The sequence below is a fragment of the Sciurus vulgaris genome (genome assembly GCF_902686455.1).
Source record: "Sciurus vulgaris genome assembly, chromosome: 5".
Classification (NCBI taxonomy): Eukaryota; Metazoa; Chordata; class Mammalia; order Rodentia; family Sciuridae; genus Sciurus; species Sciurus vulgaris.
In genome coordinates this window covers 76,153,909-76,169,421 of record NC_136465.1, presented here as the reverse complement: position 1 = coordinate 76,169,421, position 15,513 = coordinate 76,153,909, and the positions used below count along the sequence as shown (strand labels likewise).

The 15,513-nt window shown below is 41.3% G+C and overlaps 2 pseudogenes across 2 annotated transcripts; both read right to left on the bottom strand.

Annotated features, from left to right (window-relative positions):
• Window positions 1-9,006: 9,006 nt before the first annotated feature.
• On the bottom strand, window positions 9,007-12,562 carry LOC306662217 (sorting nexin-18-like; annotated as a pseudogene). The gene is made up of 2 exons: window positions 12,486-12,562; window positions 9,007-10,963 (listed from the first exon to the last, which is right to left on the bottom strand). The product of its transcript is annotated as a sorting nexin-18-like (transcript).
• On the bottom strand, window positions 11,220-13,894 carry LOC306662216 (ras-related GTP-binding protein C-like; annotated as a pseudogene). Its single transcript has one exon. The product of its transcript is annotated as a ras-related GTP-binding protein C-like (transcript).
• Window positions 13,895-15,513: the final 1,619 nt, after the last annotated feature.

The following is a 15,513-nucleotide window of genomic DNA, read 5'->3' as shown; positions in this document are numbered from 1 at the left end:
CCATACTTGCCCCCCTCCCTAACCCTAACTCTAACCCTAACACTAAAACTTCCCTCCCCCCCATTATGTGACATCATCCATTTATAAGCGATATCATTCGTCCTTTGGCTTTTTGAGATTGGCTTATCTCACTTAGCATGATATTCTCCAATTTCATCCATTTACCTGCAAATGCCATAATTTTATCATTCTTTATGGCTGAGTAATATTCCATTGTATATATATATACCACAGTTTCTTTATCCACTCATCAATTGAAGGGCATCTAGGTTGGTTCCAAAGCCTGGCTATTGTGAATTGAGCAGCTATGAACATTGAAGTGGCTGTATCTCTGTAGTATGCTGATTTTAAGTCCTTTGGGTATAGGCCAAGGAGTGGGATAGCTGGGTGAAATGGAGGGTCCATTCCAAGTTTTCTAAGGAATCTCCATACTGCTTTCCAGAGTGGCTGCACTAATTTGCAGCCCCTCCAGCAATGTATGAGTGTACCTTTCTCCCCACATCCTCGCCAACACCTGTTGTTGCTCGTATTCTTGATAATCTCCATTCTAATTGGGGTGAGATGGAATATTAGGGTGGTTTTGATTCGCATTTCTCTTATTACTAGAGATGTTGAACATTTTTCCATATGTTTGTTGATTGCTTGTAGATCTTCTTCTGTGAAGTGTCTATTCATTTCCTTAGCCCATTTGTCGACTGGATTATTTGACTTCTTGGAGTAGAGTTTTTTGAGTTCTTTATAGATTCTGGAGATTAGTGCTCTATCTGAAGTATGATTGGCAAAGATATTCTCCCACTCTGTAGGCTCTTTCTTCGCATTGCTGATAGTTTCCTTTGCTGAGAGAAAGCTTTTTAGTTTGAATCTATCCCAGTTATTGATTCTTGCTTTTATTGATTTTATTGATTTTCTTGTGCTATGGGAGTCCTGTTAAGGAAGTCTGGTCCTAAGCCGACATGTTGAAGATCTGGACCTACTTTTTCTTCTATAATCTGCAGGGTCTCTGGTCTGATTCTGAGGTCTTTAATCCATTTTGAGTTTAGTTTCGTGCATGGTGAGAGATATGGGTTTAGTTTCATTCTGTTGCATATGGATTTCCAATTCTCCCAGCACCATTTGTTGAAGAGGCTATCTTTTCTCCATTGCATATTTTTGGCCCCTTTGTCTAGTATGAGAAAATTGTATTTATTTGGGTTTGTGTCCGTGTCCTCTATTCTGTACCATTGATCTACCTTTCTATTTTGGTACCAATACCATGCCGTTTTTGTTACTATTGCTTTGTAGTAGAGTTGAAGATCTGGTATTGCAATACCCCCTGTTTCACTCTTCCTGCTAAGGATTGCTTTAGCTATTCTGGGTTTCTTATTCTTCCAGATGAATTTCATAATTGCCTGCTCTATTTCTGTAAGGTACGTCATTGGGATTTTAATTGGAATTGCATTGAATTTGTATAGCACTTTAGGTAGTATGGCCATTTTGACAATATTAATTCTTCCTATCCAAGAACATGGAAGATCTTTCCATCTTCTAAGGTGTTCTTTATTTTCTTTCTTTAGTGTTGTATAGTTCTCATTGTAGAGGTCTTTCACCTCTTTTGTGAGATTGATTCCCAAGTATTTTATTTTTTTCGAGGCTATTGTGAATGGGGTAGTTTTCCTAATTTCTCTTTCTGAAGATTCATCACTTATGTATAAAAATGCGTTGGATTTATGGGCATTGATCTTGTAACCTGCTACTTTACTGAAATCACTTATGAGTTCTAAGAGTTTTCTGGAGGAATTTCCAGGTTCCTCTAAATATATAATCATGTCATCAGCGAACAGGGATAGTTTGAGTTCTTCTTTTCCAATTCGTATCCCTTTAATTTCTTTGGTTTGTCTAATTGCTCTGGCCAGAGTCTCAAGAACGATGTTGAATAGAAGTGGTGAAAGAGGGCATCCCTGCCTTGTTCCAGTTTTTAGGGGGAATGCTTTCAGTTTTTCACCATTTAGAATGATATTAGCCGTGGGCTTAGCATAAATGGCCTTTACAATGTTAAGGAATGTTCCCACTATCCCTATTTTTCTAGTGTTTTGAGCATGAAGGGGTGCTGTATTTTATCAAATGCTTTTTCTGCATCTATTGAAATAATCATGTGATTCTTGACTTTAAGTCTATTGATATGGTGAATTACGTTTATTGATTTCCTGATGTTGAACCAACCTTGCATCCCTGGGATGAATCCCACTTGATCATGGTGCACTATCTTTTTAATATGTTTTTGTATGCGATTTGCTAAAATTTTGTTGAGAATTTTTGCATCGATGTTCATTAAGGATATTGGTCTGAAATTTTCTTTCCTTGATGAGTCTCTGTCTGGTTTAGGTATCAGTGTGATATTGGCTTCATAGAATGAGTTTGGGAGGGTTCCCTCCTCTTCTATTTTATGGAATACTTTGAGAAGTATTGGAATGAGCTCTTCTTTAAAGGTTTTGTAGAACTTGGCTGAGAACCCATCTGGCCCCGGACTTTTCTTTGTTGGTAGGCTTTTGATGACTTCTTCTATTTCAGTACTTGAAATTGGTCTATTTAAATTGTTTATGTCCTCCTTGTTCAGTTTAGGCAATTCATATGTCTCTAGAAACCTGTTGATGTCTTCGAAATTTTCTATTGTGTTGGAGTATAGATTTTCAAAATAGTTTCTAATTATGTTTTGTATTTCAATCCTGTCTGTTGTGATATTTCCTTGTTCATTGCGAATTTTAGTGATTTGGGTTTTCTCTCGTCTTCTCTTTGTTAGTGTGGCTAAAGGTTTATCAATTTTGTTTATTTTTTCAAAGAACCAACTATTTATTTTGTCAATTTTTTGTATTGTTTCTTTTGTTTCAATTTCATTGATTTCAGCTCTGAGTTTAACTATTTCCTGTCTTCTACTACTTTTCATGCTGGTCTGTTCTTCTTTTTCTAAGGCTTTGAGCTGTAGCGTTAGGTCATTTATTTGTTGAGTTTTACTTCTTTTATTAAATGCGCTCCATGAAATAAATTTCCCTCTAAGTACTGCTTTCATAGTGTCCCAGAGATTTTGATATGATGTTTCTTGGTTCTCATTTACCTCTAAGAATTTTTTAATTTCCCTCCTAATATCTTCTGTTATCCATTCATCATATAATAGCATATTGTTTAATCTCCAGATGTTGGAATAGTTTCTGTGTTTTACTCTTTCATTTATTTCTAACTTTAAACCATTATGATCTGATGGAATACATGGTAGTGTCTCTATCTTCTTGTATTTGCTAACATTAGCTTTGTGGCATAATATATGGTCTATTTTAGAGAAGGATCCATGTGCTGCTGAGAAGAAAGTGTATTCGCTCTTGGTTGGATGGTATATTCTATAAATGTCTGTTAAGTCTAAATTATTGATTGTGTTATTGAGATCTATGGTTTCTTTGTTCAATTTTTGTCTGGAAGATCTGTCCTGTGGTGAGAGAGGCATGTTAAAATCACCTAGTATTATTGTGTTATGGTCTATTTGGTTTCTGAAATTGAGAAGGATTTGTTTGACATACGTGGATGACCACTGTTTGGGGCATAGATGTTTATGATTGTTATATCTTGCTGATTTATGCTTCCCTTAAGCAGTATGAAATGACCTGCTTTATCCCTTCTGACTAACTTTGGCTTGAAGTCCACATTATCTGAAATGAGGATGGATACTCCAGCTTTTTTGCTGAGTCCATGTGCATGGTATGTTTTTCCCCATCCTTTCACCTTTAGTCTATGGGTATCTTTTTCTATGAGGTGAGTCTCTTGTAGGCAATATATTGTTGGATCCTTCTTTTTAATCCAATCTGCCAGTCCATGTCTTTTGATTGATGAATTCAGGCCATTAACATTCAGGGTTATTATTGAGATATGATTTGGTTTCCCGGTCATTTGGTTCATTTTTTAAATTTTATTCATTTATTTGTTTGACACAACTTGTTTCCTCCTTTATTTGACAATTCCTTTAGGATAATTCCTCCCTTTGCTGATTTGCTTCTTTGTTTTTCATCTCTTCCTCATGGAATATTTTGCTGAGAATGTTCTGTAATGCTGGCTTTCTTTTTGTAAATTCTTTTAGCTTTTGTTTATCATGGAAGGATTTTATTTCATCGTCAAATTTGAAGGTAAGTTTTGCTGGGTATAAGATTCTTGGTTGGCATCCATTTTCTTTCAGGGCTTGAAAAATGTTGTTCCAGGCCCTTCTAGCTTTTAGGGTCTGGATTTAAAAATCTGCTGATATCCATATTGGTTTCCCCCTGAATGTAATTTGGTTCTTTTCTCTCACAGCCTTTAAAATTCTGTCTTTATTTTGTATGTTAGGCATTTTCATTATAATGTGCCTTGGTGTGGGTCTGTTGTAATTTTGTGTATTTGGAGTCCTATAAGCCTCTTGAACTTGATTTTCCATTTCATTCTTCAGATTTGGGAAATTTTCTGATATAATTTCATTGAATAGATTGCTCATTCCTTTGGTTTGTTTCTCTATGCCTTCCTCAATCCCAATAATTCTTAAATTTGGCCTTTTCATGATACCCCATAGTTCTTGTAGATTTTGTTCATGATTTCTTAACATCTTCTCTGTTTGTTCAACTTTGTTTTCAAGATTAAATATTTTGTCTTCAATGTCTGAGGTTCTGTCTTCCAGGTGTTCTATCCTACTGGATATGCTTTCTATGTAGTTCTTAATTTGGTTTATTGTTTCCTTCATGTCAAGAATTTCTGTTTGATTTTTTTTCAATATCTCTAACTATTGAAATGATCTTTTGCTTCCTGTATTTTTTTTCTTTCAACCGTCGATTGGTACGATCATTCAATGCCTGCATTTGCTCTTTCATCTCATTGTTTGCTTCCCTGATCATTTTAATTATGTACATTCTGAACTCCTTTTCTGTCATTTCTTCTGCCATGCTGTCATTGGGTTTTATTGATGTAACATCTAGATTTGTTTGTAGCATTTTCTTCCCTTGTTTTCTCATATTGTTCAGGTATCAGTGGACTGCTGAGATATTGCAGATTTCCTCTATTGACTTACAATGTCCTTGAAGATTTCTATATATATCCCCTCTTAGCCTTCAGTAGGCTGAGGTCTTCGAGGAAGTTGATAATGCGGTGCTCCACAAGGAAGCTGCCTCTCTAGGAGTGGTGGCCTTCAGGTGGGGTATATTCCCTGCTAGTGGGCAGAGGTGCCTCCACTTGTTGACCAATGGTCATCCAAAGGGGAACTAGGCTGCGGGCTGAGGCAAGGCCTGTTTGGGCCTGTGTCTCTGGTTTTACCGTCCTTTTGGGGAAACCTCACCCGGCAGGGAAGACTCACCCAGTGGGGAGGTCTCGCTGGTCAGTTCCCCTCCTAGAGGTTCCCCTCAATTACAGCTACCGCCTGGGCTGGGTTGCCTTCCTCTGCAAAGTTCCCAGGGGCCGGGCCCTACCTCCTGGCCCGGGAGCCTCACCCTTCACAGATGAATCTCCTTAGGCTGCCCCTCCTCAGAGAATCTGCCCGCAGGCCTGGAACCTTTGCTCCGCCCCTAAGCGTTTCTTTGTGGGGCTCTTCCACCAAGAAGCCTCCTAGATCCTGGGACCCTGCTCTGCACCTAATCGCCTAGCTATGCGGCCCCTCCTCTGAGCAGCCACCTGGGGCCCCGTACAATCGCTCTGAGTCCTAGAGACTCGCCACAGGCCTCTTCCTCCAGACAGCCACCCAGTATTCCGGTGCGGTCACTAGGAGTCCAAGAAACACACTGTGTGCCTCCTCCTCCCACTAACCCACCTGTAGCCCTGGGCTATCAATCACTCTGAGTCGACGTGACCCGCCCCATTCCTCCTCCTCCTCTAGGTAACCCCCTGGGTGTTCAGGAGCGGTCGCTCTGAGTGACTCTGAATCCACGTGACCCGCTGCATGCGTCCTCTGGGCAACCACCCGGAGCTCTGGTGCGGCCACTCAAGACCAAGCCACCCACCACGCTCCTCCTCCAGGCAGCCCCCCTGTGTTCAGGTGCGGTCGCTTTAAGTCCAAACAACTCACCAATCGCCTCCTCCTCTGAGCAGCCGCCTGGAGCTCTAATGCAGTCACTGCTTGTCCAAACGACCCGCCGTGCTTCTCCTCCTCCTCCTCCTCCTCCGGGCAGGCCCTGGTGTTCAGAAGTGGTCTGAGTCCAAACAGCTCGCCGCGCCGCTTCTCCTCTGGCAACTGCCTGTAGCTCTGGTGCAGTCACTCCGAATCCAAGGGGCCACGCTCCTCCTCCTCCTCCTCAGGGCAGGCCCCAGTGTTCTGAGTCCACACAGCTCTCCTCGCCGCCCCTCCCCTGGGCAGCCACCGGAGCCCCAGTGGTTGCTCTGAGTCCCAGCGCTGTGCTGAGCAGCCTCCTCTAGACGCTCCCAGCTGTCCGAGTTCACTGCTCCAGTGGGGGGAGGGGTGTCTCACCAGCAGCTCTACTTCACAACGTTCCCTGCGTTCCGGGACTACCGTCCCATCTGGGACGCCTCCCCAACAGGAGAGACTCACCCGGCTGTTTTGAGTTGGTCCCAAGTCTCTCAATATCTCCTCTTTGGAATCCTGAGTCCTGGAGCAACATGAAATGCAGCCACCCTCTAGGCCGCCATATTGAAATCTCCCCACGATTCTTATTCTATCTTTTCTGAGCGTATGCACAGATCATGACTCAAGTTTTGATTTGGGCACTGCAAATACCTTATAGCAAGTTCACTAATTCACAGAGGAAGAATTTGTGAACAATAGGGATTAACTGCATTTAAAAATAGCTTAAGAAAATGTATATTAAGAGATTTCTGATAGATTGAGTGTTTTTGTTTCTTTCACTAATCATAATTTCTATACCTGGAAAAATAACAGGCAAAATTATTATTACTCAAGTGCTCTAGTTGGAATGGTTTGAATAATCCCTTCACAAATTTTGGTGTTGTCAATGTGTTAGTATTAAAATGGTGGGGCCTTTGAGAGACAAGTAGGTTTAAATGACTCCTTCCCCATGAATGAAATGAAAGTCTTTATAAAAGAGGCTTCACATAGAACTCAGCTAGCTAGGATTTCTAATTTTTGTCACGTGAGTTGTAGCAAGAAAACCCTCATCACACACCAAATGCTGGTACCCTGGTATTGAACTTTCCAACCTTCAGAACTATAAAAAATTCATTTCTGTTTTTTAAATTATTCAGTCTCAAATATTTTATTGTAGCAGCACAAAATGGACTAATGCATCAAGTAAAGTATCATTAATAGTATGACACTTTTCCATACTGATAAGAAAAATTATAAACTTAATTGATCATTTAACAAATGTGATTTTTAATAAAATGCTAATTCTATCTTATAATAATATGGCATATTTAAAAATATGGTCATTGAATATAATTCTATTTGTATTCACAGGAATTATTTGAACTTAATATCTGATGATATACGAACTATCATATATTTGACTACTGGTAGAAAATATGATACCAGTCTATCTAGAATATCAAAACATAAATCTTTCAGAACTAATTTATCTATGTAAAATGTTATTTTTATTTGTAATCTGGCATGTATCATTTAAGATATGGTTATTAAATGTATTGAAAGAGGCATTGGTGATGTAGTTAATAGACACAATGAATAAAAAGGGCTTTCATTCTGTTCTGTGAAAATTTTCATACCTCCAATGAATTTATTATATAGCCCAAACAAGCTACCTCATACTTCATATGAAATTTCCTAAAAATGACCTCCTAATCATTAGCAAATATATTTTTATATTTATTAACAAGTATTCCCAAGTAGGTCTCAAACAAGAGATGCAATACTGTTACTTATATAACAAAAATGGCATGGTATTTGCACCAAAATAGACAGCGAGACAAATGGTACAGAATAGAGGACACACAGACAAAGCCACATAAACAGTTTTCTCATACTAGACAAAGGTGCCAAAAACATACAATGGGGAAAAGATAGCCTCTTCAACAAATGATGCTGGGAAAACTGGAAATTCACATGCAGAAAAATGAAACTAAATCCCTATCTCTTACCCTACACAAAACTCAACTCAAAATGGATCAAGGACCTTGGAATCAGAACAGAGACCCTGCACCTTATGGAAGAAAAAGTAAATCCAAATCTTCATCATGTCGGTTTGGGACCAGACTTCCTTAACAGAGCCCAAAGCATAAGAAATAAAAACAGGAATCAATAATTGGGATAGATTCAAACTAAAAAGCTTTTTCTCAGCAAAGGAAACAATCAACAATATAAACAGAGAGACTACAAAGTGGGAGAAAATGTTAACCACGCACACTTCAGACAGAACACTAAACTCTAGAATCTATAAAAATCTCAAAAACTTTACACAAAGAATACAAATAGCCCAATCAACAAATGGGCAAAGGAAAACAGACACTTCACAGAAGATCTACAAGCAATCAACTGATATATGAAAACATGTTCAACATATCTAGTAATAAGAAAAATGCAAATCAAGATAAAGTCTAATATATATAAAGGAATATTATTCAGTCATGAAGAAGAATAAAATTATGGCTTTTCAGGTAAATGGATGGAGTTGGAGAATATGATGCTAAGTGAAATAAACCAATCCCAAAACACCAAAGGCCGAATGATCTCTCTGATAAGTCGATGGACGATATATAACTGGGGTAGGAGGGAGGCAAGAATGGAGGAAGGATGGATTTTATAGAGGAAAATGAGGGGTGGGGGGAAGGAAAAATAATAGAATGAGAGAGACATCATCACCCTATGTTAGTGCAAATGATGTGACTCTACTTCATGTAGAACCAGAGAAAGGCTAGTTGTACCCTAATTGTGTACAATGAATCAAAATTAAAAATAGAGTTAATGGTAATAAGTAGTAACAAATAAGAGGTTATAATTGGTTTGTCATCGGACTGTCAATCAGAAAAGTAGTGGCTTACTTTGTGTGGAGGTGGGGGCATAAAATGAAAAACCAAGAGTATAAAGGCACAAAGTTGCATAGCTGCTCTAGTTGGAGTTTGAAAACAGAGAACAGATTGAATGTAGGTAATCCTAATCTGAGAGTCAAAAGGCATCCACAGCAGGCTTTAATCCGGCCAGCTTCCTGGAGACCCTTCGTAGGTTTTAAGGTCTATAAAGTATGCACCAAAGTACCCATACTTCAAAAAACAATGAGACAAATAGTAAAATCATTATTCCAAAAGTTACAAAGGTAGTGTAGACATACATAGTATAATTTAGTTACAATGTGTGGTACTGTTTCTATGATATAGCCATATTAAAGGTTTCTCTCCTACATAATTATATATTCAGCTGGCTTTCAGTTGAACACAAAACCATCCTTGTACCACTACTGACAGTTGGCAATAGCTCTTTGACAGCAGTTTTTATTCTGTTGTAGAAATTATTCTTGAATTGAAAAAAAAAGTTTACAATACAATGTCCATTCATTAAACACTATCATATTTGTGACGAGCTTCTTCCAACTTCTGGGTTGCTTTTTGGAAAAATATTATTTGTTGTTGTAAGAACTGCTGCATCTGTGATTTAAAGTCTCTTACTCGAATTTGACAGAAGTGGTGAATTTCAGCCACAGTGGCAAAAGAAATTGTGTTCCAGTGATTCTGAATGCCCTCAGCCTTTTGGACTTCCATCTTCCCTTCTTCCACTTGTGGCCTACTCTCCTTTACTTTTGCAAGAGTTCCTTTCTGAACGTGGATGATATCCGGGAAGTGGGCCAGGTGCCCTTGATGCAGCGCTAATAGTTCCATCACTGGTCCTGGTTCTGCCTGAGCTGCTCAGCAAAGAGCTTGCCGATGGCATCATGGGCATCTCCAGTGAAGGCAATGGCCTGATTCAGGCCTGCTGAGGAAGCCTGCTGGTCCATCTTAAAGACCTGGCAGAGGCCAAGGAAAGCCTGGCCCACCTTCTGAGCCTGCTTCTTGAAGCCTGTCACCTGCTTGCGCGGGAATTTGTTGGCAGTGTGGTTGAGCTGCAGCGTGCTGTCATCCATCTTCTTGGTGAAGCACTTGAGGCATCTGTCATGCTCTTCACCTCCTGCAGGTCAAGAGCTGCTGCGGGTGGTGTGCTCAGGGTCAGGAAGAAGTTGGCGTCTACCATCTGGTCCTTCTCAGCCTTCCTCTCGCCCTGTTTCAGGCCTTCTCATCTGTGCTACCGGGCAGGTCAGGAAGTGCTGGAGGATGTCACACTGTGCCAGCACCGGCTGGCCGGCCATGTGGTTCATCTACCAGATCAGGCCTTTCCTGCGCTTGGAGATGAAGTCCTCTTTGAAGCGACCAGTGGTCTGCTTCTCAGGCAGGTAGAGCACAGAGATGACAGGGAACTTCTGAGCCAGGCACGCATACAGCCAGTGGAAGTGCTCGTAGCGCCTATGCACAGGCACCTGCGTGTGCGTGGGCACCAGCTCGTAGGAGATATAGGTCTTCATACCTTTGAACTTCTCAGCTTGGTGGGGTCGTCGATGGTGCACTGGAAGGTTAAGGGTTCTCCTGCCGCTGGGGCTGTAGGGCCCTAGCACCATGCATAGTTTGTCCCCATCATTCATGAAGCCTGTCGCCTGGCTCAATACGAAGGCCTCCCCACCTGACTAGACGGAAGTGGAGAAGCGGTTGAGGTTGCAGCTCACCAAGGCCCGGCTCTTGGCCTCCGACGGGTGATGCTGCGGAGGTGCGGATCCACCGCCGGATTCCAGCGACAAGTCCGAGCGGGTGGACAAGCGGTAGCGGCCAGCCACGCTCAGCCACCCTCAGAACCACAAGCCGTCAAGGTCCAAGTAGGCGCCGCTACCCGGCGCGCCAGGCTTTCGGCCACCTTGGAACTGCCCTGGTGGGTCCGGTAGCCGTCATAGAGCTGCTGAGGCGAGGGCTGCAGGGGCTTCCGTGGTTAGGAAAGCCCGCGCTGGGCAGAAATGTGAGTTTAAAGTTATCTCCATTCTGGTAACTTTTTCATATCGTGACCGCATGCTCTAGACCACAAATTATCATGACCTTATCTATTCATTCCAGTGCCTATCTTGTATTTTGTAAGCATGATTGAAGCATAATGCTATGTGCTGCATAGATAACAACACAGTATGGTATGAGGGCTTGTTTTCCTCATTGTTGTGAAAAAGCACAATTTAAATCATAAGCACAGTTTATTGTTAGTTGGTTATGGTATAACTACAACATTTAGCATTCTTATGAGCATTTTTTTTTTTGGAGTAAATACATTTATTGATACCCATTTTATATATAGTTCAATGAAATCTATAAATATAAAAGCATTTTTCTTCTGGATATCACCATGGTCCATGTAAATACTCAACAGTCAGAATTACCTGCAGGAAGCACTCCAAGTCACACTGTTAGGTTTACAGACCTGAATATATATATTTCATTAAACAGTGGCACTTAAGTACTCAAGTGGTCCAGTGGCTTTGGGACATATGACTACTGGGCATGTGAAGTAAAAATGATGTGTAAATTTAAATCAATAGAAAGGTATCAACCACTGACAAAAAGAAACAATTACAAATTAATATCCTAGGTGAAGAAAGTACCACAGTTGACACTTGGTGTCAGAATACTGGCAACAAGGTATGTTAAACAACACATGTGGCACGGCATGCTCTCTCTGACCCCCAGAGGAGTTCACCCAGTGCCTTAGAGTCATTCGTGATCAACAAACATCAATTCTTAAAGAATCTAGATAGCTTAGAATAAAAGGTTATGGGGAGGCTGATATCAAGATTAAAGAAAAGTGGATTAAATATTTCAGTGACATAATGAGTTTCTGCCCTAGAAGGGAACTGTGGGGAAAAAGGTATTTAAACTCCCTTTGTTACATTGAGCATGATCATTTATCAAACACAGGAGAAAAAACTTATACATCTGGTACTCAAAACACAGGTGTAAAAATTTTCTTCTGCTTCAAAGTTTTTTTCCTCAATACATCCCAGGAAATGGGTGCAGTCACTGTCGAGCCTTGCTCTCCACCTGATGCAGCACAAAATTTTCTCTCATTTCTTCTGTAACAATCATAGGAATGTCTAGCTGCAGTCAGAAGATGCGTCCTTGAGTTAGCAAGCGAGTGCATTTCAAAGGTCTTAGAGGTGCAATGTCCAAAACTGAGATCGGAGAGGCAGTGTTAGAACTTAAGCAAAGCAGGGTTTTAGAGACTACTCAAACAAAAGCCTAAAGGAAGCATATAAAAATTCAGTTTTTCTATTATTCTCAGCTGGAACTGATGGCAACATTCCCTGGTATGATGGATAAATGGTGTGATCTCCAGGTCCAAAATATTCCAACTATTTAAAGTAGGACCCAAAAGAGGAGAAAGACACACTTGAGTTCTGTGGTGTCTAGCATTCTTTTTTGCCATGTTTTTAAAAAGAAATAGTAGCTTCAGTTGTATACCGCTGGTTGAAGGGGTTTTCATCCAAATGAGAAACTCTACCCCTCGTCTCTAGTGGGACAGGCACCAGATTCCCACAAAGCAGCAGCTCCCATGTCCTGCAGCGCGTGGCATCTGACCCTGGACTGAAGAGTAAGCTGGCATCGAGCCCCAGTGCTGGAATTCAGACTAGATGGCATTTCGCCGCGTGCCATTGTGTGCCAATGCTTTCAGGCTAGGAGCACTGGTCTGGTGACTACAGCTCCTATGAGAAGTCACACCCACCTCAAAAACCTCATGAATAGCTTTTCGGAAACAGTGGAAGTTGTAGTCTATGAAACCTTTTCGTTCAAAGCTCTCTTCCCTAAGAATGCAGACCAGTGCCAAAAATTTAGTCACCTCCTTTAAATAAAGGACCGTTGTATTATTCAGCTTGATAATTGCCATAGATTCTTTGTCATAAGCACTTCCACTTCCATCTTCTTTTAACCAATATATACAAGACACATCAATTACAACATCAATCATGTCACAGCAAAGTTCATAAGACTGCATATCCACTGGGGAACTGTCTGCTGCAATGTAGATTTTGCTGACAACATCAAAGAGAAAAGCTTTTTCAATACCTGAATTTGATATAAAGATATTTAATAGGTTTTCCAAGGTTGGCAGTTGTGGAATGAGTTTCTGCACCACCTTACTAAAAGCTTCAAATATTGAGTGATCATAGATACTAGTCAAATAAAAGCTAAGATGGAGTTTTTCTAGCCCAGCATCTGCAAGGTCATCATTGGCCCTTTGATGAATGTCCCTCTGTGTTTCTATTTTGTGATCATCAGACAGACCATCAACTTTGTGAATAAAAACCTCAAAATTCATGTCTGGGTTAACTTTGTAGGCTTTAGAAACAGTAATGTGAAGTCTTGTTAAAGCCTCCATGTAGTCATCCTGTGCGTCAATGACATATATTAATGCTCCTGTTCCCCTGAAGATCATCTCGTAGTCAAAGGTTGGGTCAAAAAAGTCCATTTGCCCAGGAAAATCCCAAATCTGGAAATTCACAAAGGAGCTATTGGAAATGTGTCTTTATAAATCTTGTTGGTACTCTCCAAAAAGAGGGTCTCATTGGGCGACATCTTATGAAACACCACCTTCTGGATGGAGGACTTGCCGCTGCGCCGCAGCCCCATGAGCAGAATCCTCGGCTTGGAGCTGTCAGCGCCCCCCCCCCCCCCCCCCCCCCCCGCCACAGCCGCCACCGGCCCGCCCCAACCCCGCCGCCCGCCGCCCGCCGCCTGCCGCCGCCGCAGCCTCTTCCTCCTCCTCCACGCCGTAGCCGAAGTCCTTTGGGAACGAATCCGCCGCGCCCTAACTACCGGCGAGGGGCGTCTCCTCCGCCCCGTACTGCAGGGACAGGGTGCTGGACCGCCGCCGCCCGCGCCCTGACAGGCCAGGCCAGGCCAGGCCGCCGCCGCCGCCGCCCCCTCTTATGAGCATTTGCTCCCTTTTAAGAACACTTCCATCTTTCTTTCCTTTCTTATAGGAAGTTTATACTCTTGACTTCTCTTCCTAATCCAATCTAGAAAAAGTAAATAGTATATTCTTAGTATATAAGTCCTAAATACTTTTCTTTTTATTTGAGTCCCACAGTCAGAAGAAGAGATAATATACAGAGTTTTCCATTCATTCCCATTGTCAAGAGCTGAACTAGAAAGAGATGAGCAGCCAAGTACAGGAGACTTAAGACAATATACCAAAATGAAAGTAATAGTGAAGGATTCATTTAATGGAATAATAAAAACAAGAGCATGGGCTCCCCCTGTGGTGCATTTTTCCTATGAATGTCACGAACCTTGGGGCTTAGTGGAAGAAAAGGGAGAAGACTTGACTTAGAAATGGAAAATTATGAATACTGAGTGAGAGAATAGCATCTTCAAGGATACCCTCTCCCTCAATAATGAGGTCTCTGCTGATGTACCTGGAAAAGGCCTCAGTGACAATCCCAATGAAGGGAACTGTAATGGTGGTGCATTTAAACTTAAGAGCATAGCTGGTCAGTGGTTCCTGGGTCCTTAATTGCAGCTCCCTTAAAAGACTGCAATGCACTGTCTATGCATAAAGTCTAGTGTGGAAAAGGCTGCTTTCTGCTATGAGACATACTAGGAATAGCCTTTGTCATTGCCTGTGTTTGCACTTGAAGTTCACACATAGGAATTTGATCAGAAACTATACTCCTCAACTCCACCACTTGATTTTTCATTGCCTGATAAACAGGCTACTTCACAGGAACTCAAATAGGTCATACTTTGAATGACTATGACAAGAGACATGCAAATAGTCTGAGGTCACAGAGGACAATGGTCATTATCAAAATCTCTCTAAGCAGGATGGTGAGGCCTGCCAAGTTAAGTCAATACAACCATGAGTGTCAATCTTTGCCAATCCAGGGAAAGATGTTCCATAACCTATGAAAGTCTACTTTAGAAAGCCCGTAAGTTTCCTGTATGAATATATGCATACACACACACACATATATAAATATATATATGTATATCCCCCCCCCAAAAAAAAATATATATATATATGCAGAAAAATTTTTAAACCTGGTTTGAGGCACCAATTTTGGCAAAGCAGAACTCTGGCCAATACATTGAACCTGACTTGAATAACTTTCAGGGTTCAGACTGTGTGATGGCAGGTTATATTCACAAGAAATACAGCCTCAGTGGGCATATGTGTTCTCCCTAGAAACAAAGTTTACAATGTTTGAGCACTTCAAGAAGGCCATATGTTAATAAGGCCATCAGGGTGACATGACTCCCAATGTGGACTGCCATCATGGTGTCGCCTGCCCTAAGGTTCATGGTGCCATCCAAATGATTGAACTCAGTGGTTGGGTGTAGGCTAAGTGTCCTGGGCAGTTAGTTTCAGAAAGTCCTGTTGTTGATGACATTGGTTTATCAGACTCAAGAGTGTAGATGACATCTGGAGGTGTTCTGTGTGGAAAGTACAGGAACTAAGGCTATCTTCTATTGTGTCATAGTTGGCATTGTTGGATGTGATCATAGGCTCAGCAGTGACTTTGAATGCAAAGCAGTCACAGCTGCTTGGGAAAG